At 34.9% G+C, this 27793-nt stretch overlaps 1 protein-coding gene across 3 annotated transcripts in view; it reads left to right on the top strand.

Moving 5' to 3' along the window:
• SEMA3D (semaphorin 3D) overlaps nucleotides 1-27793 on the top strand; it is a 207468-nt gene that overhangs the window by 17959 nt on the left and 161716 nt on the right. For 2 of the 3 annotated variants that reach the window (XM_082472480.1, XM_082472479.1), the window contains exon 2: nucleotides 8998-9092. The exons of the other annotated variant lie outside the window; for it this stretch is intronic. The gene's annotated coding sequence lies outside the window, so the exon portion shown is untranslated. The remainder of the gene's footprint in view (nucleotides 1-8997; nucleotides 9093-27793) is intronic. 3 annotated transcript variants of the gene reach the window in all.

Here is a 27793-nt window from a genome sequence, read left to right as displayed (position 1 = left end):
TATTTAAGAGAACTAGTACCTGAGGGCTTTTGTTTGTTTGTGTGTTTGTTTGTTTTAATTCCAGCCTGGGGAATAGAGGGTAAGCCTGATAAATTGTCAGTCTCAGGATACCTATTTTGAAATGCCTGTAATTAAAAAAATGATAAATAGTAAAATGATTTTTTGTCTCATAGACTTGTGATATTTCAGAATTAAAAAAACAACTGGAGAGAATGTCTAGTCCAACTGTTTAATTTTACAGAGAGGACTGAGGATGAAGTAATGTGAGTTCTTCCTTCCCTCCCTCTCTCCCTTACTTCCTTCCTTAAACATGAAAGAACAACTTCTATATTCAAAATTGGTGCTGAATGTTTGGAGAGGAATGGCCCCAGGCTTGAGTAATTCATGATCCACATCTATAAGACACTGGTTGTAGTGTGTTCAGAGGCACACAACTGAGTCATCACAAAGCTGGGTTTATAGCTGATGTCTCTTCACTCCTAGAGGGGCAGACATCCTACTTTTTAGGGATGTCGACAGATAATTTAGAAAATAAATTTAATGCGTTCTGCGAGAATTGTCGACACTTAGATCCAGGCAAGGTGATGACTGCTAGTCACATAATGATGACCATTTCTGAAAGAATATATTAATTTTCTTATCTGATAATCAAAGCTCTGTTCTGGTTATGATCACCAATGCTATAGAGCTGCTCTTGACCTGATCTCTATCTACTTTCATTATTTAAAAAAGGGTACATTTATCAATGTATACCTTATATTAGCACTATAGAATTTTTAATCTATATATTCATGTATACACACTCTTATATATACATATATATGCATATATCTGAAGGGGAGCAAATATGTCGCCCTCTGAAACTGCCTCTTTGGCATAAGGCTTATCTTGCCCTGGTTCTTTTTAAGAGACAACAGGTGTAGGAGAAGCTCTGAAAATCTAGTAGAAGTTACCCTTTTGTAAGAGGAATTTACATTTATAAAGGAAATATCCATTTGTAAGGGTGTCTTCCACTCCCTATCAGGAAGAGAAGGATAACCGAATCTTAAACTCTTTTTGCTGGAGAAGGCCACAGACTTACATCTGCATAACAACCACGCCCTTGTTTGTTAAGGACTGGTGTCTAACTGCACATATCCCCCCCACCAAAATGCTAAGTAATAGGTAGATTATGCTGGCAGAGATGGGTCTTTTCCACATTTTTAAAATATGAAACTCTGGTACAAAATTCTGTCAAGCCATTCAACTGTAGTGTAGACTTTAATCCAAAATAAATGTCCTTATCAAAAGTATGCATGTTAATAGTATCCTCTGCAGTTACTGGTTTGTTGTTTATAGTTCTTTGTCTGTAGGAGGTAGCCTTATGTGAAATGTTGCCACTTTCCAATCATCATTTGGGTGTGAAGGAAGAAAAAGAGATAACATTTTTACACAATATCATGCTTTCTGGATGTGGTCACCTTTAATAATAGAAACCAAAAGAAACATTTCCCAATGTATTCATCAAAGTTCTACCAGGAAGCAGATGTGCAGTCTTATTTTTCTGTTAATCATGTATTTATTTATTGCATTACATCTTTCAGTTGTGGATATTTTCCTGTAGAGGGAAATTCCATCCTTCCTGGAATAATAATTCCCCAAGTTTTATATGTATTTTTTTCAACTGATGAGTCGATGTGAAAATACAGTCTCCCTTCTTAAATGTATTTGTCTTTTGATCATATCTCTATATAGGGAGAGCTTGAGTGCTTATATCTCTTCCTGAGGATATTTCTGTTGTATCAAAAAAAAAAAATTCAGGGAATTTTAGGGGAAAGTAATCATATTTCTACAAAAATTCAAACAAATGGATCTCCAACAATAGAAGCAGTTTCATGGAAAATTTTAGTAACATCTAAAGGTCAAAATTTATAGTAACTCAACCTCCTGTCATTCTAGCTTTTTCATTTCTTTTCTTCACTCCTGCTGAAATGATTTGTCTCCATCAGAACATCCCAGCCTTGGCTGTCCTCCATCTTTCCAGAATCTCTTGGTTTCACTTATCTATGTATCCAGCCTAGATCTCCAGATCAGGCATTTCAAACAAAAATTTTCAGCCTACTGTAACATCTCATATGCTGATGTAGTTGATGTAGTTTCCTACATAATGATGAATATACTTGTCTGAGCTCTTTGATCTTCACATGGGTTTCTATTCGTCTGGGTCTAATGAATTACCTGCTGGTTCACCAGCCCATCCTTACTGGTGGATATTACTCTGGACCAAATAATTTGTGTTGATCTCAGAACAATGTTCAGAAAACTTTTGACAAATTTGATAATTTATACTCACCTTCGCAACACCTATACACCATCATTCAGACTATGGTATGATCACTTGTTTTGGCCACAGCCTTTTACATGTTACACCCTCGTGTACAAAACCTCCAACTCATGTTTCTTTATATCTTCCTGGCCTTCAAACATAAAATGTGTAAAATAAAACAGGATTTTATTTTCTTAACCTCTTTATTTCTTTTGTCATGATTCAACTAGTAATCTGAATTTAATTAACAATCATCCCTAATGCAGTGTAGAGCATGTGTTTTGGGCTTAGTCTACCTGGGTTCCCATCCTGACTCTGTCACTTATTGAATTGTAGCTTTGGACATCTAATTTTATCTTTCTGTTTTAGTTTCCAGAACTGTAAAATGGAGTAATAAGAATATTTAACAGGTTAATGTGGGGATTAAATAAATCAATGAGTTCTCAACTTAGAATAGTGTCTGTTCTTTAGTTATCCCTGCATAAATGTTAGCTGCTGTTATTATCACTTTCCTTTGCTCTTTATTTCCAGTTAGTTCAGCAAGTTTTCTTAAAATTTCCCTTCTTTTTATTCTCACTGCCTACACCATGATTCAAACTTTCATGGTCTTTTGCCTGTATTATTTTAATTGTCTCCTAATTCATATTCCTGTTCTCATTTAATCATAAGCTCTAACTTAGAATGTTGCATTCCGAAACCTTTATCTTGGTTAGGAACATTGTATTTGGCAAGATAAAGGTTTTATAGAAAAACACATAATCTAAGCAAAACTAAAAATGGCATTAAGTATCATGAGTGTGTATATACATGTGTGTGTATGTGTAAGAAACCTTGTACTAAATAAAAGTGAAAGCAACCTCATTCTAACCAAATTAGATACTCATGGTTATTAAACCTCCTTGTGTTGCTAATCATCTTGTTGGTACATTCCTTGTTGATTAAAAAACTACTAAAGCATGTGATATGCTTGGGTATATATTTACATAATTTTCTGTTAGGGAGACCATATACCTTTTAAAATTTGTGAAGCAGTTTGCATTTTCCCTTGATTTATATATCTATTTTCTCTACCACATCTTCTCTCCATAAAATGGGACTCCTTATAATACACTTATTCCTGTTTTATATGAGAGAGATCAGGAATAGTTGATGCTCTTTTGTTTAAAGGGAATGACCAGAAGTGGACTTAAATGTGAATTTTAAAAAATTGTTGTACATATGCATCAAGTTACTGAAAAATCACAAGTAATGAAACCATTGTGGGTAAGGCACAATTTTCTCCTGTTAATCGTAATCTTCATCATCAACTGTACTCCAATGCCACTGTTGTCATCCATTCCCTGTCCAGAGTGATGGCAGAATCCAGTTTAACTGCTTTAAATTGGTATGACCTGAGTTTAATCTAACTTTGCAGCTTAGATCACACTTATTTTACCCACACAAAATTATAACATCACTTTTCTCATACCATATCTTATGTGTCTCTTGAAATATTACCCACTCTCAAATTCCAGCTTAAATGCTATCCTGACTATGAAATTTCCACTCCATTCCCCTCCCATCTCAGTCAAGAAATAATTTTTAACAATTTAGTTCATATTTTATACCTCTTTTATAGCACTTACATTCTGTCTAAATTATAGCTGTTTGTATACATTTTTTTTTAAGTACACTGTTATCTCCTTTAGTAAAGGACCACATTTTGTTGACCAACTACAAACAGAGTACAGTGGAGTTGAATCTTATACAGGTTCTAAGTTCAATATTTAAAGTTAAAATTTTGTCTTTTCAATATTATCCTGAAAAGTCACTAAAGTAATACATAAAATGTATTATACAGCATTTGTGTGCCAGGTTAGGAGCTGACATTCAGTCTCTCAAAAATACATAACACTGAAAATTTTCCTTCTACATTGAATCAAGTCACTGTCTTTTTACTTCAGCACAGATGAAGTAATTGGCTTGTATTTAGAGGCTGTGTTGTATGAAAAAAAATCCATGCCTCTTTAAACATGAAAATCAAATACAGCTTGAGGAGATGTTTAGACTATGAGAACTGAGAATGACTAAAGGGATTTCTTTTTTTTTCCCCTCAAAATTATTTTTAAATAGCTAAGTGGTCTAAAAATTCTTTCTATCTTCTTCGTTTTCATGAAATTTGGTTGCCTACTTTCACAAGGGTTTGGATAGGTAAGTAGGTAGATAGGTCGACAGATAGACGGATAGAGAGGTAGAGGTTTGGATAAACATATACTAGTTTGGAGGACTATATCAAATTTTAAAACTTCTGTGCATCAGAACAAACAACAGAGTGAAAAGGCAACCTATGACATAGAAGAAATAATTGCAAATCATATATCTGAAAAGGGTTAATATCCAGAATATATAAAGGACTCCTACAACTCAACAACGGCAACAACAACAAAAAACTGATAGAAAAATGAGCAAAGGATTAAATAGATACTTATTCAAAGAACATTTAGAAATAGCCAATAAGCATATGAAAAGATGCTCAATATCACTAATCATTAGAGAAATGCAAATCAAAACCACCATGAGTTATCACTTCACATCTATTAAGATGGCTACTGTCCAAACAACAGAAAATAACAAGGGTTGGTGAGGATATAGAGAAATCGGAATCCTTGTGCACTGTTAGTGGGAATGTAGAACGATCCACCCGCTTAGGAAAACAGTCCAGAGTTTCCATTAAAAAATTGAAAATACAATTACCACATGATCCAGCAATGCCACTTCTGGGTATATATCCCAAAGACTTGAAAGCAGGGTATCAAAGAAATATTTGCACACCCAAATTTATTGTGGCATTATTCATAATAGCCACGAGGTGGAAACAACCAAAATGTCCATCAGTGGATGGACAAACAAAATATGGTGGAAAATGGACAAACAAAATATGGTGTGTATATACAGTGGAAAGTGATTCAGCCTTAAAAAAGAAAGAAATCCTGTCACATGCCACAACATGGATAAACCTTGAAGACATTATGTTAAGTGAAATAATCCAGTCACAAAAAAACACATGGTGTATGATTCCACTTCTATGAAGTGTTTAAGTAGCCAAACTCATAGAAATAAGAAATTAGAATGGTGGTTTCAGGGACTGAGGGGAGGGAGAAATGGGGGATTATTCAATGAGTGTAGAGTTTCAGTTTTGTAAGATGAAACAGTTCTGGAGATCTGTTGCAGAACAATCTGAATATACACAACAATACAAAGTTGCACACTTAAAAATGGTTAAGATGATAAATTTCATGTTACATGGGTTTTTGTTTACCAAAATTAAAAATGATTTAAGAACACTGGTTGAGGGCTTCCCTGGTGGTGCAGTGGTTAAGAATCCTCCTGCCAATGCAGGGGACATGGGTTTGAGCCCTGGTCTGGGAAGATCCCACATGCCGCGGAGCAACTAAGCCCGCATGCCACAACTACTGAGGTCATGTGCCACAACTGCTGAAGCCCGTGCACCTACAGCCCGTGCTCTTCAGCAAGAGAAGCCACAGCAGTGAGAAGCACGAGCACCTCAAGGAAGAGTAGCCCCCGCTTGCCGCAACTAGAGAAAGCCCGCGTGCAGCAATGAAGACCCAACACAGCCAAAAATAAATAAATTAAATAAATTAAAAAGAAAAAAAAGAATACTAGTTTAAATAACTAGTTTAAATCTAGGATGCATGGCATTATACGATGTAGTTGCTCAGTTCAAATTATTATTCAAGAACGGCTTTGCAATAGAAACATTGTTAAAAGAGCAAACTTTTACTCAGACCTTCGTTCAAATCCATGCTCTGCTACTGACTATATGACCTGAAACACTAGTTTAACTTCTCTGAGCATCAGTTTCATCACAAGGTAATTTGGATTAAAAATATCTACCTGCAGCAGCTTGAAATGAAAATCATTGAGTTTAGCACATAGTAAGCATTCAAAAAAGGTTGTTTATTATCATTATTATTGATGGTTCCATTTAAAAAAACGTTTATAACTTACAGTGTAAGTTCAAGTCTTCTTTGTTAGAACAGGCATCTGTGACTTTACTCATTTCAATTTATATTTGGAAGATAGGCAGGACTTACTTTTTTTTTCCTACTGTTTTGAAAGGGCATTCAGACATGAAATGCTTGATTATTTACTTGAATCAGGATTGAAACACTTGGCCAGCTGAAGGCAATTCTGGGAATTAGAAAAAGGGCCCCTCTCTGAATGACTGAAGCTGGATTTCTGAATTGGGTCTTTCAAAAATAATAGGGTCCTTTGCCCATTTTCCATGAATTTACATTTTTCATAGAACATTGCTTTGGATCAGATAAAATTTAAGTAACATCTCTCATTTTTTTCATTACTTTAAAAAATGCAGCCTTAATCTTAATCGTTCTCACTCTCCTTACATCCTTTCTGTTGGACACTGGACTCTTTCTTTCCTTATTTATTTTCCTATCATGTGTACTCTCTTTATATAGCCTTTGTTTTTTTCAGATTTCAGTTCTTATTTTTCAAGTGTGATAAATATACTCTCATGAATTTTTAGAAATTTAGCTTTATTTTACTGTTCACTTTCTCACAAGCACTATGTTCTTTGCTTTGCAAGAATTTTCTTACTAAATTATGATTCTGTTGTGTGGTGAGTGATATTATTTTCTATTTTACACAAATGAGGAAACTCAGGCACAGAGAGATTACATAACTTGCCCAAGTTCCCGCCTACTAAGTGTGAAGAACGGGATGTGGACCCAGGAGGTTTGATTCCAAGGCTAAGGCTCTCCAGTGCTACACAAATATTACCTCATTTTCTTGGAGAGGCACTTTCAAAGACTGCCTTTTTTTTTTCCTTTCCTTTACTCTTTCTATGTTTTACATTCCTACTAATTTCTTTTAGGAATTTCCCCCTTCCCTTCAAAATGTAGATTAACATTTTAGAATATACTGCTTTCCCTCTCCTGTTCCTGCCTTTCTTACTGCATCTTTGTCCTTCCAGGTCACTAGCTCACTGCTGGGGATGTCCTTGGCCTCTGAACCTTTGCCCTGTGACATTCATTTGCTGACTCAGTTCCTTTACTTCTGTCTTCCAAGGAGTCTGAGCATTTTAAATGTTACTTTCCTCTCAGTCAGTTCCAAGATGATGTTTGCCTCTGCTAAGTGTATTTCCTCTAAGCTACTGAGAACTTCTGTTCTGAAGATTGCTTTTTGGTGCATTTGGAATGAAGTTGCCAAGTTTCTTTTTGTGCATATGCTCGCTTTTCAGTTCCTGGAACCTTGACAGAGTTTCCACTCTTTTTCTACATTGTTCTCTCTTCACTCTGCTAGTATACCTCTGCCATATTGTTTTCTCTCCACCCCAGTTCCCTTCAGAATCCCTTGTCCTGAATGCTTCAATCTACCAGAACCTTCCACTGTCTTTTTTATTGTGGCAGGAGTTGTATTTTAATTAACTACAATATGTCATTTTGTAAAAACAAATGGCTATACATTCTGGAAACTTCAGCAACTAAGTTTTGCTATTATTTTTTTACCTGATCTACTCCATCTGCTTCTTTCATTTCTCTTATAAGAATTGTGCTTTAATGATTTCCAAGAAACTCATAATGAGGATGTGGCTTTACACAGTAATCACTGTATGTGAACTATGAGTGCTTATTGGTGCTGTGATTGAGGACACAAATCATGCAAGAAATCCAGGGCAGTGGAAAGATCACCAGGCATGCAGTCAGAAGATTCCAGCCCTTGCTGTTGGTGGTTCTTAATGTCAACTTTATTTTAGCTTCTACAGTATTTCCTCTTATTCTCAGCTTTGTTATTTGTAAAATGGAGGATTAATAATACCTAACTCCAAAGGTGAGGGTCAAATGAGACAAAAAGCACACGTGTTTTACAGTTTGGAAATAGCTATACAACAGGTACAGATTATTATTAGATTGCCTCTCAAAGCACAGAGATGAAAGTTTGTCAAGCACATAAAAATGTAAATGAAAACGAGTGGAAAATATGACCAGAACTGTATAAGAATTTCATTTATTTAGTTTTCTATCGAGTATCAGGAGTTTTCTTAAAATACTGACATCTGCTCTTTGGGTTTTATTTAATGGAAGAAAACTTCAACATAGCCCTATAAATATTTGAGTGTGTGAGGGTGATGGTGACATGTTTTGCTGACCCAAATATCGTAATCCAAAAATAATACTATGTGGGTAGTTCACAGTTTCTTCACATGATAGGGTGGCTATTCCAGTGTGATTCATAGGGAGAACACAGATGGCCTACAAAGACATGGAGTAGCATGTGTTATTATGGATGAAGTTCCACCTGGGGATCCTTTGCTTCCTTCTGTGACGAGTCATGTCCCTCCCACAGGAATGGTGATTTCAAGGTTTTCTATCTCCCCGCATGTCTAATTATATAAGTAATTCATTTACATTTTAATCTTTAAAAATACCATATTGCAAGTGAACACATAGAATCACTGGAAGCCACATGAAAAGGATTTACTATCCCATTTTATTCCCTTCTGAAAACTGCTGAATTACTATACCATTTCAAGCCATTAATTAATGAAGACCTTTGTATGAACAGAATATGGAGGATAAAGCTAAATTTTTCAGTTCTTTTGAAAATTGAGCTTGAACTGTTAACATGATTCCAATTTTTTTTTTTATTCTGTTGATTGCTTTGTCCTCTAGAATCGTGGTAACCATCTGAGTGGTCAAGTTGCTTGTATCTTATGCATACAGACTGATATCAGCTGTTTCCCAGGACGTGCCTCGCTCCATACCAGGTGAACAGATTTTTCACTTGTATGTTTATACTTCCCTTCCTAATTCTAGGGCTGCCTTCTTTTCTGCCTTATTGCAATTATTCTCTAAAAACCTCTCCCCTTGGTACCGGGTTAAATAATGTTTTTCCTCTAGATTACTTATGTCCTTTGCCTGTTTGTAGATAGCTACTTTGCCCATCCACTTGTTGCTCTGCCAAGATGTGCTCGTTTAGTGCTTTAATCTTTTATCATCAGTCATTTTTCTCTGCATCTTAATCATTGTTCCTTCGTGTCCCTGAACTCCTTCCAGCTTCTCTGCACCTTTTGGATAATGAGGTGCCTGGATCTGAGCACAAGGTACGGTCTCATCAGTCCTGTCTAGGAGGGTCCCATTGCCTCCAGGCTGCTGTGATGTCTTCTTGTTCCCTGAGGTGCTCATTAGAGAGATGATGCCTGTCTCTACAGGCAGAGTCAAGCATGGCTTCATCGCCCCCGTTCTCCTGTAGCTCCCTTCTGGCTAATCCTTTTTCCAGAGTGACAATTCCAATTTCTCTCCTCTCCCCTCATTTTCTTGCTCTCTAGCTCTCACTGTAAGTTTGTCCCTGTTGCCCTTTACTGCTTTTATTTTACTTATCCTGCCTGACTCATGATCTAATTCATCTGTTTATCTCCCCATTTCTCTCTTTTTCTTGTTCTAATGCAACATCTTCCCAGTTCCACCATTTTCTACTTGGTGCTGATAACAATCTCTGCCACTCTGATTGTACATGCATCTATTTCTTAACGAAATCGACTTCTTTCACTCCTCCATGGGAAAAGATACTCTTATTCCCTGACGTTTATCTAATATCTTACCTTGTCATTTTTTAATGAAACAATAAGTAGTTTGACATTATTCTGTTAGGCTTCAAATTTTAGTTTTATCGCAGTTCCTCAGAGAATTGAGCTATACATTATGTTTAATACTACTGTTTGCAACTTAATAAAATGACATTTAGTTCAGTTTTTAATCCATAAATTATATATTTTGGGGAAAGATATGATAGGTATAATGTCTCTGAAATAGTTACAATGTAAATCATGGTTTGTGTTTCTTAAATACTTGTTAATCCTTTCTTCCTTCACTCCATTCTTCCCTGTCTTTCCTGCTTCCTTCCTCCCATAGCATAATGGTCCTGAAATCCTGGCATCTGCAGGATAGTGTGAGGGAGAGAATGCAGCATCTGTGATTCTAGACCCTGCTCTAAAAGTGATGAACTGTGCAGCCAAATGAATCACTTATATCGTCACTTGTGTTCTCATACATAACAAGAGCTGGCTTCAAAAAAGTGATGATTAAGTGAGAATAAGACAGCATTTTATTCACAATTTATAGGAATATGAACGATAACTCCTAAATAAGTTTTGGGTCAAATTAAGGAGGACCTTGACAACTGGAAAAGTTTTATGTGAAACAACAGAAGGCTTCCCATTGCTTGTCAAATGAATTTTATCAAAACCTTCAAGAGTATGAATGTGTTTTGGGTAAAAATGGAGAATTGAAGTGAGGGAGGCTGGAAAAGTTGCTAGGAAAATGTTATAACAGTTCAGGAATTAGGTAGTAAAGACAGATAAAGATTAGAGCTTGGAGGAAAAGTTGGATCTAGTATTATGGATTTGGGAACCAACTTTAAAATCAGTGGCTGGTCAAAAGTGGTTGGATTGAGTCTTACCACCTGGAGTGTTTTTTATTTATTTATTTATTTCTTCTTATTATTATTTTTAACATCTTTATTGGAGTATAATTGATTAACAATGGTGTGTTAGTTTCTGCTTTATAACAAAGTGAATCAGCTATACATATACATATATCCCCATATCTCCTCCCTCTTGCTTCTCCCTCCTACCCTCCCTATCCCACCCCTCTAGGTGGTCACAAAGCACCGAGCTGATCTCCCTGTGCTATGGGGCTGCTTTCCACTAGCTATCTATTTTACATTTGGTAGTGTATATATGTCCATGCCACTCTCTCACTTCATCCCAGCTTACCCTTCCCCCTCCCCGTGTCCTCAAGTCCATTCTCTAAGTCTGCCTCTTTATTCCTGTCCTGCCCCTAGGTTCTTAAGAACCATTTTTTTTTGTTTGTTTTTTAGATTCCATATATATGTGTTAGCATACGGTATTTGTTTTTTTCTTTCTGACTTTCTTCACTCTGTATGACAGACTCTAGGTCCATCCACCTCACTACAAATAACTCAATTTTGTTTCTTTTTATGGCTGAGTAATATTCCATTGTATATATGTGCCACATCTTCTTTATCCATTCATCTGTTGATGGACACTTAGGTTGCTTCCATGTCCTGGCTATTGTAAATAGAGCTGCAGTGAACACTGTGGTACATGACTCTTTTTGACTTATGGTTTTCTCAGGGTATATGCCCAGTAGTGGGATTGCTGGGTCGTATGGTAGTTCTATTTTTAGTTTTTTAAGGAACCTCCATACTGTTCTCCATAGTGGCTGTATCAATTTACATTCCCACCAACAGTGCAAGAGGGTTCCCTTTTCTCTACACCCTCTCCAGCACTTATTGTTTGTAGATTTTTTGATGATGGCCATTCTGACTGGTGTGAATGATAATCATTGTAGTTTTGATTTGCATTTCTGTAATGATTAATGATGTTGAGCATTCTTTCATGTGTTTGTTGGCAATCTGTATATCTTCTTTGGAGAAATGTCTATTTAGGTCTTCTGCGCATTGTTGGGTTGGGTTGTTTGTTTGTTTGATATTGAGCTGCATGAGCTGCTTGTAAATTTTGGAGATTAATCCTTTGTCAGTTGCTTCATTGGCAAATATTTTCTCCCATTCTGAGGGTTGTCTTTTCGTCTTGTTTATGGTTCCCTTTGCTGTGCAAAAGATTTTAAGTTTCATTAGGTCCCATTTTTTTATTTTTGTTTTTATTTCGATTTCTCTAGGAGGTGGGTCAAAAAGGATCTTGCTGTGATTTATGTCATAGACTGTTCTGCTTATGTTTTCCTCTAAGAGTTTTATAGTGGCTGGTCTTACATTTAGGTCTTTAATCCATTTTGAGTTTATTTTTGTGTATGGTGTTAGGGAGTGTTCTAATTTCATTCTTTTACATGTAGCTGTCCAGTTTTCCCAGCACCGCTTATTGAAGAGGCTGTCTTTTCTCCGTTGTATATTCTTGCCTCCTTTATCAAAGAAAAGGTGACCATATGTGTGTGGGTTTATCTCTGAGCTTTCTATCCTGTTCCATCACCTGGAGTGTATTCATGGCTAATCCAGACTCTGGAATACACCTCTGTGACTTGCTGAAATGGAGTATTTGGAGATGGCGGCATGGAAACTGTAATTGTTACAAGCCCCTCAGTTACTTCATATGCTCATAACTGGTTACAGAATTTTCAGGGGAAAGAGTTGTCATTGTCACAATAAGTTAATTTTAGGGTCTAGTGTGATGAGGAAAAGAAGGAGTATCTAAAGGGGGTTAATGGACCAAGAGACTAGGATCATGGAGGGAAAAACCTGGGCCTGCGATGAGGGAATGATGTGGTTAACCAAGCAGGTAGACACAATAGGCACGATTGGTGGGAATGGGTGAAGAAGTTCAAGTGAGGAATTTGTGAGACACCTAGGAATTCTGAGCTTTTGTTCTTGGTAGAATAGAAAAACTTCCGAATGGTATTGCAAATCAGTGTGCTTTAGGTAACTAAAGTGAAAAGTTGAGAACAGAATATTGTTGGGGAACAGAACTACACCTCTGGCCAGTAGAGATTTGGTTGTTTTGTGCTCTTTTGTTTTCCCCAAATAGAGGTGATGCATGTGAAGCTATAAATTAATGCTTTTCATTTATTTATATGTATTGGGAAAGCAAAATAAAAAAGTAAATGGCTGATCAACTTCGGGCGCAGTGCATAGGACCCAGACATCAGAGTGTTAGTGTGAGCACTTAAGATAAAACGTATAGGGTTTAGGAAAGGGTCAAATAGTGGAGAAAAGATGCATAAATTGTACAGTGAGGGCCTGTTTAGGGATACCAAATTGTTAACTTCTTTGTAGAAGCATTTTTTAGGAACTTAGTCTCACTTGGGAAAATGAATAAAAAAATCTATCTGTTAATATTTTGAAAATAACCAGTCTTTTATTCAAGTTATTTTCATTTAGTATACTACACCAGTATTTCAACATTAACATCAAAATTATTACCTTGTTTGAGATTAGTGTTCTTTATTTACTGCCACGTTTTTAGTATTGACTTTCTTTAGCCATCGAAGCAAATAAGAATGAATCTTTATTTCATAAAATGAAGAAAGAGAATCAAAACACAGATCTTTAAAAAAAAAAAAATCTGACTTAAAAAAGTAGGCTTGTGTTGGGGATAGTAAGACTTTCTGTATCTCAAAGTGGCATTTATTTCTGAAGCATGTCAGCCTCCCTGCACAGTGACTTACTGTGTTTATCTATAAAGAGAAAAGTGAACTATTATGCAAACTCACTTCCATTTGGAAACTGTAGTGCCAAGTGTTAATGGCATCATTATTTCAAACAAAATCTGTTAGAACCATTACTTTTTGTCATAGGTTTCATGTGGGAATTTTCATGAAGAGTTTGTAGTCTATAAGACATTCACATGGCATAACTATTTTCTTCTTACTATCTATTATGCTAATGATTTTCTGGGTAGACAGATTGGTCCTTTTATTTAAAAATAAGTCAATTTCTTAACCTTTGCTAGCTGTCTTTCTGAATGTATCCCTTATACCAATTGAATATGGGTGATATATTGGTGATATCTTTGGAGGGAAATGTAAACAACACGTGAGGGGATGGAGTTTGCCCATAAGTTGGTAAGCATCTTAAAAATTTTCAGTATTGAGTTAAAATGTCATCAAGACCATAAGAATTAAAGAGAGACTTGTTTTTCTCAAGAGAGAATTTTGGAACTTTGTTAACTCTTGAAAGTACACTTGTTCTTTCAGGTTGGTAGAATCAAGCTCTAGCATTCTATGAAATACATAAAAGTTGAAGACTGCTTTGTTATATTAAGAATTACTTATCTTATGGCATAATATAAGATATAAATATAGTAACACCTTATTTTGTCTGCATGTAGCACTTCTAAGCTAATATATATAAAATATACATGTCAGAAGTTGGTGATTAAAAACTACCAATCTTCAGAAGAAAAATCAACATAATTGAATAAATCCAGATAAATTTGGACTTAAAAGCATATCAGGTAAAATAAAGGAAATTGTATACATGTGATGAGTCATATTGTTTATTCATGATTTCAACAGCTCAGTGTTAAATTGTTGTTGATTAAGATACCTCAGTTTTTTAATGAGAAATCAAAGACTGTTTACTTGTTGTTCTATGATAGGTGCAAAGTCCACTATGGTAATATAAGATGCTTTAATAATTTGCATTCTATTAAAGAGCTAACCTTCATTAGAAATAAATATCTAAAATAAAATAAGGCATTCATATCTGTAAATGTGATACACCTAGAAGGTAAAAAAAGCTATAATTATATGATTATGCTTTTTCAAATAATAAATGTTTCACAGTCACTAAATATATAAATGAATCATTTACAAAGTGTCTTTAATAAACACCATCACTAGGGGCTGCTCACTGATTTGTCTATAATTAAGGATTCATGTACTCTTGCATATTACCTCCTTGTTGAAAACACATTAAGTTTTGGTATGACCAGGTGTTACCAGAGATTTAATATGTACCCATGGAAAAGAAATAACTAGTTGACCCATCAGGGAGATTAAAACTAACGCCATTGCCTCATGAGTACTAAGCTCTAATGGACAAGTTAACTAGCCTCCTAGTGATTCAGTGCACAGTAAGAAATGTATTGTATTAATGTATTGTATTGTATTGTATTGTAATGTAATGTTTTGTATTGTATTAAGTATTACTATCTCTTAGCAACATTTTTTAAATTACAAGAGAAAATAAAAATATTTATATCATGCTTAAGTGTTTAGAGGTGAAGTGTATTGATAGCTTCATCTCACATTTAAAAATATTTTTTAAAGAAATCAGATAGATTGGCAGGATGTATAGATAAAGCGAATTTAGAAAACTGTTAATCATTGAATCCGAGTGTGAGTATATGGATGTTTGCTGTATACTTTATGTTTTATAAATATTAAAAATATTAAAATATTAAAAAAAATTTATAATAAAAGTTTGGAAAAACATTTGCAACATAGACTATTACATCATTTTTGAAAGCAATCAATGTGATAAAATATGAAGGGAGCTGCCAATAATAACATGATATAATTCCTTATAAGTAGAAAGACAAGCTATGCTATATTTTAAAATATGAAGTATATTTTTAAAGTAAATTTGAACTTTAGCTAAATTCCTTTCAGATGTATGTATTTTTTGAAAACAGATTTTACTCTTTTCTCTTTAGCTTCTGTGTTTAAACCTAATTATTTTTTATGGTTGTTTATTATTCAGGGATAACCTAAAGTTATCACCTTGTGTTGTATTTTCATCAATGGGCTTATTCAGTTTTATGGTTCTCTCTGGTACATTTACAAAGTGCACTTTATACTGCACTTCTACTTTCCTATAAACAAGGAAACAATCTGTACTACTGTATTTCAAATCATTGCCATCCCAGCCATTACTTCATTTGCAGTGAAAAGCACAAATAAACTGGGCAAGTACATTTCATACATGTTCATTTCTAAAGTGTTAATAAGTAAATGCCTGTCAGCCTTTGCACAGAGGAAGTGGCACACCCCCCGCCCCACATGGTGGGATTTGTGTACTTCTCTGTCCATTCCCCTCACATCTATTAGTCCTTCTGGGTTTTGTTCCATCTTTTTTAAAAATAAAATATTTAAGCAGTCTATTAAAAGGTACGTGTTATCAGCCCCTATGAGTTACTGATATCTGAGCTTTAATTGCTGTGTGTCCTAGACAGTCCTAAGAAAATGGGGCATAGGGAGAGTTTGGAACTTAGACGTTCTCTGATGTCAGTAACATCTGAACGTTTCTCAGTTTAGCAGGCACGGGGGTAGGAGGCCAGGCAGGCAGGAGCAAGCTAAGGCACTGTGTGCTAGAGAAGAGGGGCAAGATAGGGCCTCTTTGGGCTGAACTGAAGGAGGGAGAGGAGACAGTCTGCATGATGGTTTGCCAGGGCTAGCAGTCTTTGGATAATCTATGTCCATACCACATGCAATGTTCTTTATAGATATGATCAGTGCAAAAAGACCATGGATTACTAATGATGATTGAATCGCTGGCATATAATTTTACTGATATTTTTCATTGAAACAAATACAGTGTAAAGTCATTATGATGCCTCCGGTCCTACTAGTCATTTACTTTTGAATGTCTAGATTAGAAATTACCTGTCAATAGTTATTTATCTCTCTCAGAATCAGGGTCACAGGTTTCTGTTAATTGCCAGTATGAACAAGTGCAAGTGTCCCAGTTTCTAGGCTACTTGCATTTGATATTCATGGGTGCCAAGAGCAAAAGACTGACAACTATGCTAGGGCTTTCAACTATCTTATTAGATTTACAGAATAACAAAATTTACCATATGGGTGACAAGCAGTTGTTCAATTTCTCATCTGGATCAATATTTGTATTTGTTTTCTAAAATATACTTTTTATAGAAATTATTTTGATAATGAGGTTATCAATATGTATTTGAAGGCATATCACTAGTACGTAATCTTAGCAATGCTCTTTTGTTATTAAATTATTACTAACTCAGTTAATGCTCTTATTGTTCCACTGTTTTCCAAGCATTATCAATACCTCTGTTTTCTTTTACTATAAGATGTTACTAACCTTTTACACCCTTGTTCAGTCTGAGGTCGTTTTCATCCTTACCAACTTCTCTTCTCCACAACCCACCGTAGGTTTATGTTGTCCTCGTATTGCGATACTACTCCTTTTTAGGTAAGAATACAGATGTCTTTGGGCTACCAAATCATTTAATTTGTTCATCTGAGATCAAATTTAGTTGTAAATGTTGATAGCTCTTTCACTTGCTTATGATTAACAATGATCCTTCCATATGCAGCTTTGGCTTAGCTTAATAATCAGCAAGAGGTCGATCCAGTCATTACTTACTTGCACATTTCAGTGAAGTTTGTCCAGCAGGTGTTTGAAATAATCAAAACCTATGATCAAAAAGCATCCTCTCTGTGTAAACAAATACTTTTCTGCAAGTAAGTGTAGGTGTAAAATAAAACATTAAATTGTAACAAGGAAGAGTTCAAGGTGAGAGAAGCAGGAAATTTTACAGTGATGATATTTTCCTATATTTTATTATCAGGCCATAGAAAACATACAATAATGAACATTTGATATAAGTAGAAAGTAAATAAAACCATTCTGGACATATAACACATCTGTAACAGATTTTCTTTGCAAATTAGTTTTCTGGACGTTTTCGTTGTTTTAATCCAAGTGGGCTTAGAAAACTTGATTCTTTTTAGAGAGGATCTATAATTTGTGAATTTATAATATGAATTACAAGTTATTTAATATCTTTTAGGAAAAGGCTAACATAAAACCTCAAGATGGCCTAGAACCTTCAGTTCAATATAAGCGAATATGAAATACTAATGCAAAAAGCATGTGAGATGCTTTGAGGATGTAGAAAGAATGGTATTCCAATAAACTATAATAATTAAAAACTGCATGTTTGAATGATCATCACACATACACACAAATCCATAGTAAAGCTCAATTTTAACCAATATTGAAATATATTCTAGTCTGATTATTAAATCTTCTGATGAACTACATACTTTCTGGAGTTGATTTTGAAAATAATCTATTACTGTTTGTTAAGAACATCACACTGTTTTGTTTGCTTGTATGTTTGCTTTGTTCAGTTTTGCTTTCGTTTGGGATTGGAAAATTTCCAGAAATTGTTTATATGTGTGTAAACGTAGAGAAGTTTACCTAGTTTTATTGAAGATTTCTGAAGTGAAGAATGAAGGAAGGAAAGAAGACAGACTGTTCAGAACTAAGAGAGGGAAGGAGAAAATGAACAAACTTCATAAATAATAATTTATTTTCTGTATTCAGTTTTTGCATAGGTTTTCTGTGGCAAATCCCTTATGTTGCTTTACTTGCCTTTTAGTCTCAGTAATATCAGATAACTTCTAATTTCCTGGGGTGTGTGTGTGTGTGTGTGTGTATTTCTTTGTGTGCAGGTAACAGTGCTATTTATTTATTTTTTTAATTTTTATTTTATATTGGAGTGTAGTTGGTTAATAATGTATTAGTTTCAGGTGTAGAGCAAAGTGATTCAGTTATGTACATATATAAAGAATATATATATTCCTTTTCAAATTCTTTTCCTGTTTAGGTTATTACAGAATATTAAGCAGAGTTCCCTGTGCTATACAGTAGGTCCTATATCTATTTTAAATATAGCAGTGTGTACATGTCAATTCCAAACTCCCAGTCTATCCCCCTGGTAACCATAAATTTGTTCTCTAAGTCTGTGAATCTGTTTCTGTTTTGTAAATCAGTTCATTTGTATCATTTCTTTTTAGATTCCACATGTAAGCGATATCATATGGTATTTGTCTTTCTCTGTCTGACTTCACTTGTGTGATAATCTCCAGGTCCATCCATGTTGCTGCAAGTGGCGTTATTTCATTCTTTTTAATGGCTAGTAATATTGCATTGTATACATGTACCACATCTTCTTTATCCATTCATCTGTCGATGGACATTTAGGTTGCTTCCACGTCTTGGCTATTGTAAACAGCGCTGCAATGGCGGTTTTTTAAAAAACTAAAAATAGAGATACCATATGATCCAGCAATCCCACTCCTTGGCATGTATCTGGAGAAAAACATGGTTTGAAAGGATACGTGCACCCCAATGTTCATTGCAGCAGTGCTATTTATTTTTTATTTTTTAAAATATTTATTTATTTATTTGGCTGCACCTGGTCTTAGTTGTGGCATGAGGGATCTTTGTTGCCGCGTGCGGGATCTTCGTTGTGGCATGTGGGCTCCTTTAGTTGCAGCATGCGGGATCTAGTTCCCAGACCAGGGATCGAACCCAGGCCCCCTGCATTGGGAGCATGGAGTCTTAACCACTGGACCACCAGCCAAGTCCCAACAGTGCTATTTAAACATTTATATTGCTTAGCATTTGAAGAAAGTTCAAGGTGATATTAAGCATTTAAATATTATAACTGGGTTAAATTATTTTTAAAACTCTAGAAACTTGTAAAGCAATTATACTCCGATAAAGGTGTTTAAGAGAAAAACACAAAACTCTAGAAACACTGTTTTGAAATATTATTTTGTTTTTCCCACATTTACAATGAAAGAAACTCACAGGAAACAAAAAAATAACACCATCACCACATAGGGAAGTCAGTGTGAAGAAAGTCAGCTTTGGACTGTCTCTAGCGGGGCTTGATTTTGGTATCACAATGAAGATGTTGTTATACCAGGCTTCTACCTACTTGGTGAACTTAGACATGAACTTGGAAAACAGAAACAGAGAAAAGCTTCAGTGACTGTAATCTTCTGGCTATAAATCCGGAAGAGCTGGGAAAGACAGAAGAGTGAAGGAGATATTAAAATGAAGCTTGAAGAGTCAAGCAGTAAATTGATTAGTATGTTGCATTAGCAAATTCTCCTGCAGATGTGATTTGGTGGGTGATACTACTTGAAGTGATACATTTTTAAATTTCCTAGAAAAGCACTTAGAATGGAAATTTCCAAAGCTTTTCAGTACCTTAGTTCAGTAACATTTCCATGCTACCACTAGGCCAACAAATAAACGAAAACCAAGAATTCTGTTTAATAAATAGTTGTAGCCAAACAGCTTATTAGTTCCAGCCAAACAACTTAATAAGTATTTATGTCCTGACATCCTAAATTGAAAGAAAAAATAAAATTAATATTTTTGTTTTATTCTTAAATAACCGCAATTACTTCTTGATGGGTGTGTGAGTGTACGTTGGGCACTGCACAACTTCTCAAACCTTCGCAACAGATTGAACAGTCATCTTTATTACCTGTTCCACATGGATTTTCAGGAGGTACTTGCTTTTTATCTCATGACCTGCTGAAAACCCAGCTTTGCATAGCTATGATGCCATTGAAAGGAATGTTGCACTCTCTAATGTTGAAACTGTGAAAAACCTTGACTAGTAATTTGTAACGATACAACATCTGTGTCTGACAGATGTTGAATACAGTTGTGTTTACCTTGACATTTTAAAATATCCCACAGCATGCCCTGTGTGTTCAGTTAGCACTCCAGGGTGCCTTGGCACATGGTCTTGGAATCATGTAAACTATTAGATGCTAAAGTGAATCATAGGCCCTGAATCTTAAAACTGAGAAGTCAAAAAGCCTCTGCCAGAGTGAAAGTAAATGGAAAGCACTGTAAAGCAAGTATTCTTTATTCTTTAACATGTCTTATTCTTTAATCTCAGTGTTTTCTAGTTTTCTCAGTCTAGTTATTGCAAATATTTATCAGGATTCATAGTATAATTTTCTGTGGCTTTGGAAATTTGATGTTAGCATACACAATGGTTGTTTGATGCAAATGTTACTTGTATATTTTGAGAAAATAATATTATCAGTGTCTATTAGGACATTTTCAATTTTGACATGGCATTTTAAGAGTTGGACTCTTTTTCAAAGTTTCCAACTATACGTTTTTCCAACTACCTTTTTTCAACAGTTCATGAGATGTATGAGAGGAGACTTTCTATCTCTCATGTGTATATCCTAACTGCAAATAAACCCTGGGGTGCTGTAAGTCAGGGGATTTGAACTAATTTTCCATTTTATCTAATTTTTGCATTTCAGTAACCCAGTTAACTCTATAAACATTGTTTCCTTTTAAAAACAAATATATTATAGAAATGTGTATTTACTCTCAGCTAAGGAACTCAGGGGATCTTATCTGGATTATTAGAAGAAACCAAATATGAGAATTTTTAAACTAGATGATGTTATTCATTTTCTGAACAATAAACTATGAGAACCATCAGTGTCCCCAACTGAAGGCTCAGAACCAAAAACTAAAGCAAGTTATGTTAAAGTGAATCATTAAGAATATAAATCAATTTTTAAGTGAAAAGTAAAACAGAAAATATAATAATGTAGAGCTCTTCTTACATATTTCAGGCAGGGCTAAGTAATATTGATCATTCGTGGGGATACCTCATTTCTGTCACTGACATTCTTATGATTTTGAATTAAAATTTTGAGTCATGTATTTTTTTCCCATCTGTTCATTTTTAATCCTAATTTCCCTACCACCTACTTTGTTAATAAAGTTTCCGTACCTTTAAATAGATAAAGTCATCATAATCTCTGGCTGTGGTAACAAATTAGCTGACTTTCATAACAGGGATAACTGGTTTAAATTTTACTCACTGATTGAAATCATTTCTCACCTACTAGACAACCGGTTTTTGAAGGAATGAAACCCAGAACTGGTGCTGGGCAGGCTGGTTGGTCTGGGATCTTGTGAATTCTCTCAGCTAAAAAACTCTTAAAAATCTAAAGGGAGAAGTAGCAGGGAGTTGGTCATATGAATGAAGGCTGTATAGAGGTAACGGGAAGGGCTTTTCACCTATGTTGTATGTGCAAGATTGACTCTGGTTGTTTCATATCCAACTACAAGAGCAGAAAGCAATAACTTAGCCTATGTTGTGATGTGCAATATGTAGTAAGTGAAATATTAGGAGAAAATAATAATATGTAAAGAATATGGTACTACAAGAAAAATAATTTGATATTTTTAACTTCATAAAATCCTATCACCTAAATGTTAGAAATATAAGTGTGTATATGTATACGTACATACACATACGTGTGTGTGTGTGTGTGTGTGTGCATGTGTGTTTCTGGATGTTGCCTGTAAATGGATTGTGGTGTTATATTTTTCATGATTGGTATTGAATTGCTTTCTAGCTAGGTAGCTAGTCGCAGGTCTGTAGATAGAGGCATATTTACAGGTAGTTAGAAATAAGGATGATTAGAAAGATGGACAGAAACTCTACCCCTGTGCCTACTACTGTGAGTGAATAATGTTAAAATTGTGGCACGCAACATAATAAACCCCTTCCCTGAAGGAATGAAAATGTTTGCCTGGTTCACTCACTTCCTCCTAATTGCTATACCAAAGTGCCTTCTTCTGGACTTTCCATTCCTGAGGCTCTTTCCTTGCAGCGTGCATGTTAAATTTGCTACTCCTCTGAGCACCCACACTGATTTGCAGCATACTTTTTTAGCCTGCTTCAAAAGTCTGCTGCCATGTTACCAAAAGTATCTGGAGATTTTGCTCTGCATATATATATATGTATAAACACACTTATATATTATATATATTTATATGTACACGTACACAAACATACAACATGTGAAGAGATTGGTTCTTGCCACTCCTCCATTTCTTTTATCTATGAAATCTGCCACTATGCTATTTTTTCTTTTGAAAATATGACTAATTTCTTTTTATAAATACAATGACATGCTATCTTAAATGCAAAATTAAGTAAAGGATTTAAAAATAATATGTGTGAAATGGGATGTCTTGTGTGTGTACATATATATATTGCAAAATGATAAAATACTATACAAATATAACGTGTATTGAATTATCCTTTTATACCAACTAGTTTTTCTTTATGTGTATATGTTTTGAGTCTCTCTTTAAGTTTTGTATTTGAGTCATCGAAAGTAAGTTTTTTTAATTGGAGTATAGTTGCTTTACAATGTTGTGTTAGTTTCTGCTGTACAACGAAGTGAATCAGCTATATGTATACATATATCCCCTCCCTCTTGGACCTCCCTCCCACCCCTCCCCATCCCACCCATCTAGGTCATCACAGAGCACCGAGCTGAGCTCCCTGTGCTATATGGCAGGTTCCCACTATCTATTTTACTCATGGCAGTGTATATATGTCAATCCTAATCTCCCAATTCGTCCCACCCTCCCCATCCCCCCCCATCCCCCCACCGTGTCCACATGTCCATTCTCTATGTCTACGTTTTTATTCCTGCCCGGAGACAGATTCATCTGTACCATTTTTCTGGATTCCACATATATGCGTTAATATATGATATTTGTTTTTCTCTTTCTGACTTACTTCACTCTGTATGACAGACTCTAGGTCCATCCACATCTCTACATATGACCCAATTTCATTCCTTTTTATGGCTCAGTAATATTCCATTGTACATATGTACCACATCTTCTTTATCCATTCATCTGTCATTGAATATTTAGGTTGTTTCCATGTCCTGGCTATTGTAAATACTGCTGCAATGAACATTGGGGTACATATGTTATTTTGAATTATGGTTTTCTCAGTGTATATGCCCAGTAGTGGGATTGCTGGGTCATATGGTAGTTCTATTTTTAGTTTTTTAAGGAACCTCCATACTGATCTCCACAGTGCTGTATCAATTTTCATTCTCACCAACAGTGCAAGAGGGTTCCCTTTTCTCCACACCCTCTCCAGCATTTATTGTAGATTTTTTAATTGTGGCCATTCTGACTGGTGTGAGGTGATACCTCATTGTAGTTGTGATTTGCATTTCTCTAATAATTAGTGATGTTGAGCATCTTTTCTTGTGCCTCTTGGCCATCTGTATGTCTCCTTTGGAGAAATGTCTATTAAAGTCTTCCACCTATTTTTTTATTGGGTTGTTTGTTTTTTTTGAAATTTAGCTCCATGAGCTGTCTGTATATTTTGGAGATTAATCCTTTGTCTGTTGCTTCATTTGCAAATATTTTCTCCCATTCTGAGGGTTGTCTTTTCCTCTTATTTATGGTGTTCCTTTGCTGTGCAAAAGCTTTTAAGTTTCATTAGGTCCCATTTGTTTATTTTTGTTTTTATTTTCATTACTCTAGGAGGTGGGTCAAAAAAAGATCTTGCTGTGGTTTATGTCAAAGAGTGTTTTTCCTGTGTTTTCCTCTAAGAGTTTGATAGTGTCTGCCCTTACATTTTGGTCTTTAAACCATTTTGAGTTTATTTTTGTGTATGGTGTTAGGGAGTGTTCTAATTTCACTCTTTTACATGTAGCTGTCCACTTTTCCCAGCACCACTTATTGAAGAGACTATCTTTTCTCCACTGTATATTCTTACCTCCTTTGTCATATATTAGGTGACCATAGGTACATGGGTTTATCTCTGGGCTTTCTATCCTGTACCATTGATCTATATTCTGTTTTTGTGCCAGTACCATACTGTCTTGATTAATGTAGCTTTGTAGTATAGTCTCCCCAGTATAGGTCCTTCTCTCTACCAGATATTTTATGATTTTTTGTTATTAAACACACTGTATTATCTTGCTTAGTGAGAAGGTTGAGTCATGATAATTTCCTGTTCCTTTTATTCAAGTTCTTTCCTATGAGTTGTATTTTCAGTACTCCAAGTGTCCAGCAAGGTAGCCAAGGTAGTTTTTGCAATGCCAAGTTTCTCTGATATTTTGGATAGATTGAGTTTAAAAGTGTCTGTAAAATGGTGGGGGAGAAATGCAGTTTCTTAATTTGTCATTTAGAACTTCTGATTATATTATTGTTTGATTTAAGAAATGTACTTTTGTCTATCCCCTCCAAAAGCAATAATATGTTGTTCAGATCATATCTATGTCAATACTTCACAATTTATATTTGGTTTCATCATTCACTTACTCATGGTTTCTTTCATTCTCCATAATAAGTTGAACATGTGTTATATACCAAGCATTATGCCAGAATAAAATAAAGGATAAAAAGTAGAAGTCTCTATCCTCATAATTCCTATACTTGAATGGAACCATTCCAGGAAGAGGTTAAAAATTCAGAAGATAGATTAGAGCGATGCTGTCATTTATATTCAACAATTCAGAGTCTTGAAGACTCCTAATGAGGTTTCAAGGATTATATTTTTCCTCCTTGCCTTATAAACAAATAAACCAAACTAAACACTAATAAAAGCCAAGCTAGAACTGTGTATATTATCCAGCTGCTCCAGGATTTCCCTCCAAAACTGATTTGTTCTCCTTAGTTAAGTACAGTGGCCACCAAAGCCAGATTGATTTGTAATGACAATTTTGCCGTCTTTGGGATGTTAATCAACGGATTGGCATTAAAGTAAGAATCCATGGTAAATCCTAAGCAAATTCTGTGAGGTATTAATATCTGCTTTATATTAATCAGATGTTTCAAAGTAGTGGTGAAGGGCATAAGGAAGATAAGAACAAGCTTATTTTGGGCTTTAGACTCACTTTAAAGTGTTGGATATTGCAGACTAGCTCTTAAAAAAAAAGTCTCTGTATAAATGCTTGGAAATCTTGCTAAAGATCCTCACAGAAATTCTGGTGTTTCTGTAAATTGTGTTCATTTTTCTGTCACGTCAAGTCTGAGGCGAAAAATATTATCTCCACGCCGGGAATCCCTTCCCCTCTGTCTCACAGCAAAGTATGATGTTTTCTACCTCTGGGGACAAGAATAAAATGTTCAGATTTCTGCATCTTACAGAAGTTTCAAAGCTAGTTTTAATTTCACCTTTTATTTTGTTTAATTTTAATTAATCTAAATTTTAAAAGTGGTACTCGATACAGTTATTGGAAAACTTTTAAGTTTGTCTGAAACATCTATGGTACATTCAATCTCCTTTTGCAATTGTAAATTTTATGAAATCTGAGTACAGACCAAGTATTTTGAATGAAAATCTAACATTCAAATAGAGAAATGCTGAAAGTGTAAATTGCGCAGCTGATTTGGAAGACTTAGAATGAAAAACATAAAGCGTCTGATTAGTACTTTATCTATTGATTAAATGTTAAAATGATGATATTTTAATATATTGGATTAAATAGATTATAAAAATTGGTTTCACCTGTTACTTTCTACTTACGTGGCTACGAACATTTTTTAAAGTGTGTGTCTTGTATTATATTTCTATTGGACAGAACTAGTATATATTTTAGAAGTGATATTAAATATAATATTACATATAATAACATACTTTTATGTTATTTTTATCTCTGATCATCTTGAAATTACTGTGATAATAAAATTATGAACATTTACCTTAGACCTTATATGTCAGTACTCTGGTAATCATTTTACTTCTCTAGCTAACTGTATATGAGTGTGCCATGTCATCTCATTTCCATATCTAATTACATGTAGCATCATGATTGGTATGTAGTGTGTATCCATTATCATTCTTGTGAGTAAGATTTAAGATGCTCTTCTTGGAAGTAATTTTTGCCTCATGGCTAAAGGTATGAGAGGCAGGGTTATTGAAGAGAGAAGAAAAGTTTTAGCAAACTGTTTGAGGTAGACTTCCTCTTAATGTTACTTTTCCTAATTAAGGTGGCAATGTCTTAGCATCTGGAATTCCCAGAGAAGATCTTTTCACTTCATGGCTCAAGAGAGAGCTATTCAGGAAAAAAATGTATAAGATGGGTTATATTTATTTTGAGAAACTATCACTCAGCCAAAAAGAGAAAAGGTTATTACATTCACATCATATTGCTTGTCTGGGAATCCTTCTAGTGAGAAAATGAACGGAGCCATAAAATTAAAGAAAATATTGACAGGGTTTTTAGACACTAGGAAATGGCAGCCCCTCTTTCCTTTCTTATGAAAAATCTCTTTCTGGGATCTCTGAAACCAAACAAATATCAAAGGGCTTTATTCTTCTTTCTAAAAGTTGTCTACATCCTGTTCTCTGAGATCCATGACGAATGCAAATTGGGAAAATGCTGTATTACCATGGAGAACGATTAAATAAAAATAGGACCACCATGAGACAGTTAGATTCCTTATTTCCCTGATGTAGTCTGTGTCTTTTATAAATAAATTATGACATCTTCAGAAAGTTTTTATTGTGGAGTTTTAAATAAGGTTGTAATTTCATGTCTTGAAGTAAATTTTGACTTTTAAAGTAATAAAATTCATATGGAAGTAACTCTAGCTGATACTGAAGTTGTAGATGAAACTAACCACTTTCTCAACATTTTACTAGGCATTTTTGGCTCAGAAATCTGTTATGTTGGTAAAGAAATGACTCCTTAAGCTTTAAGTAAACCATTGAATAATTTAAAAATTGGGGGAGAAACACCCAGCAAATTGTGTTTTTTAGTGATGTTGATATCTCATTGCTTAGAAATTCTTATACACCCAAACCAACTAAAATTCATTGCCAGCTTCCATATAATTCACAGAAACACATTGTTTTTCTTTTCTTTCTTTTGGGGGAGTGGGTGTTAAATTTAAATAGTACATTAATGTATTAAAGCTCTGTTTAAATGCATTTTTAAACTCTTTTCCTAGTCTCTGTTTTTGAGTGCAAAGTGCATTGCACACATCATAAATTAATACTGAGAAACCCAGATTTACCCCAATAGGGTCTCTCAGTGACGACTTTATAAACTAGGCCCTTGTTTATTCTGTGTGTGGCCACTTTGGTTATTAGTAGGAGTTACACTGACTGCCTTTTTGCAGATTTATGAGACTTGGCAAAAACCTTGAGAAAACAGAGCCCTGCTTCTCTCAATAGAAAACATTATTAGATACTAAATAAACATTAATTTAGGTAAACTGGTACTACTCAGTCCAACAGGAATACAGTCTTAGTTGGATTTCATTGTGATGGGTGAAAGTATACAGGAGGGGAAATTGCTCTATAGAGATGGCAAAGAAGGGACATTTATTTAAGTGATAGCTAAG

This window comes from Balaenoptera physalus, assembly GCF_965194825.1.
Source record: "Balaenoptera physalus genome assembly, chromosome: 8".
NCBI classification, from domain to species: domain Eukaryota; kingdom Metazoa; phylum Chordata; class Mammalia; order Artiodactyla; family Balaenopteridae; genus Balaenoptera; species Balaenoptera physalus.
This window is presented reverse-complemented; position numbering and strand designations above follow the sequence as displayed.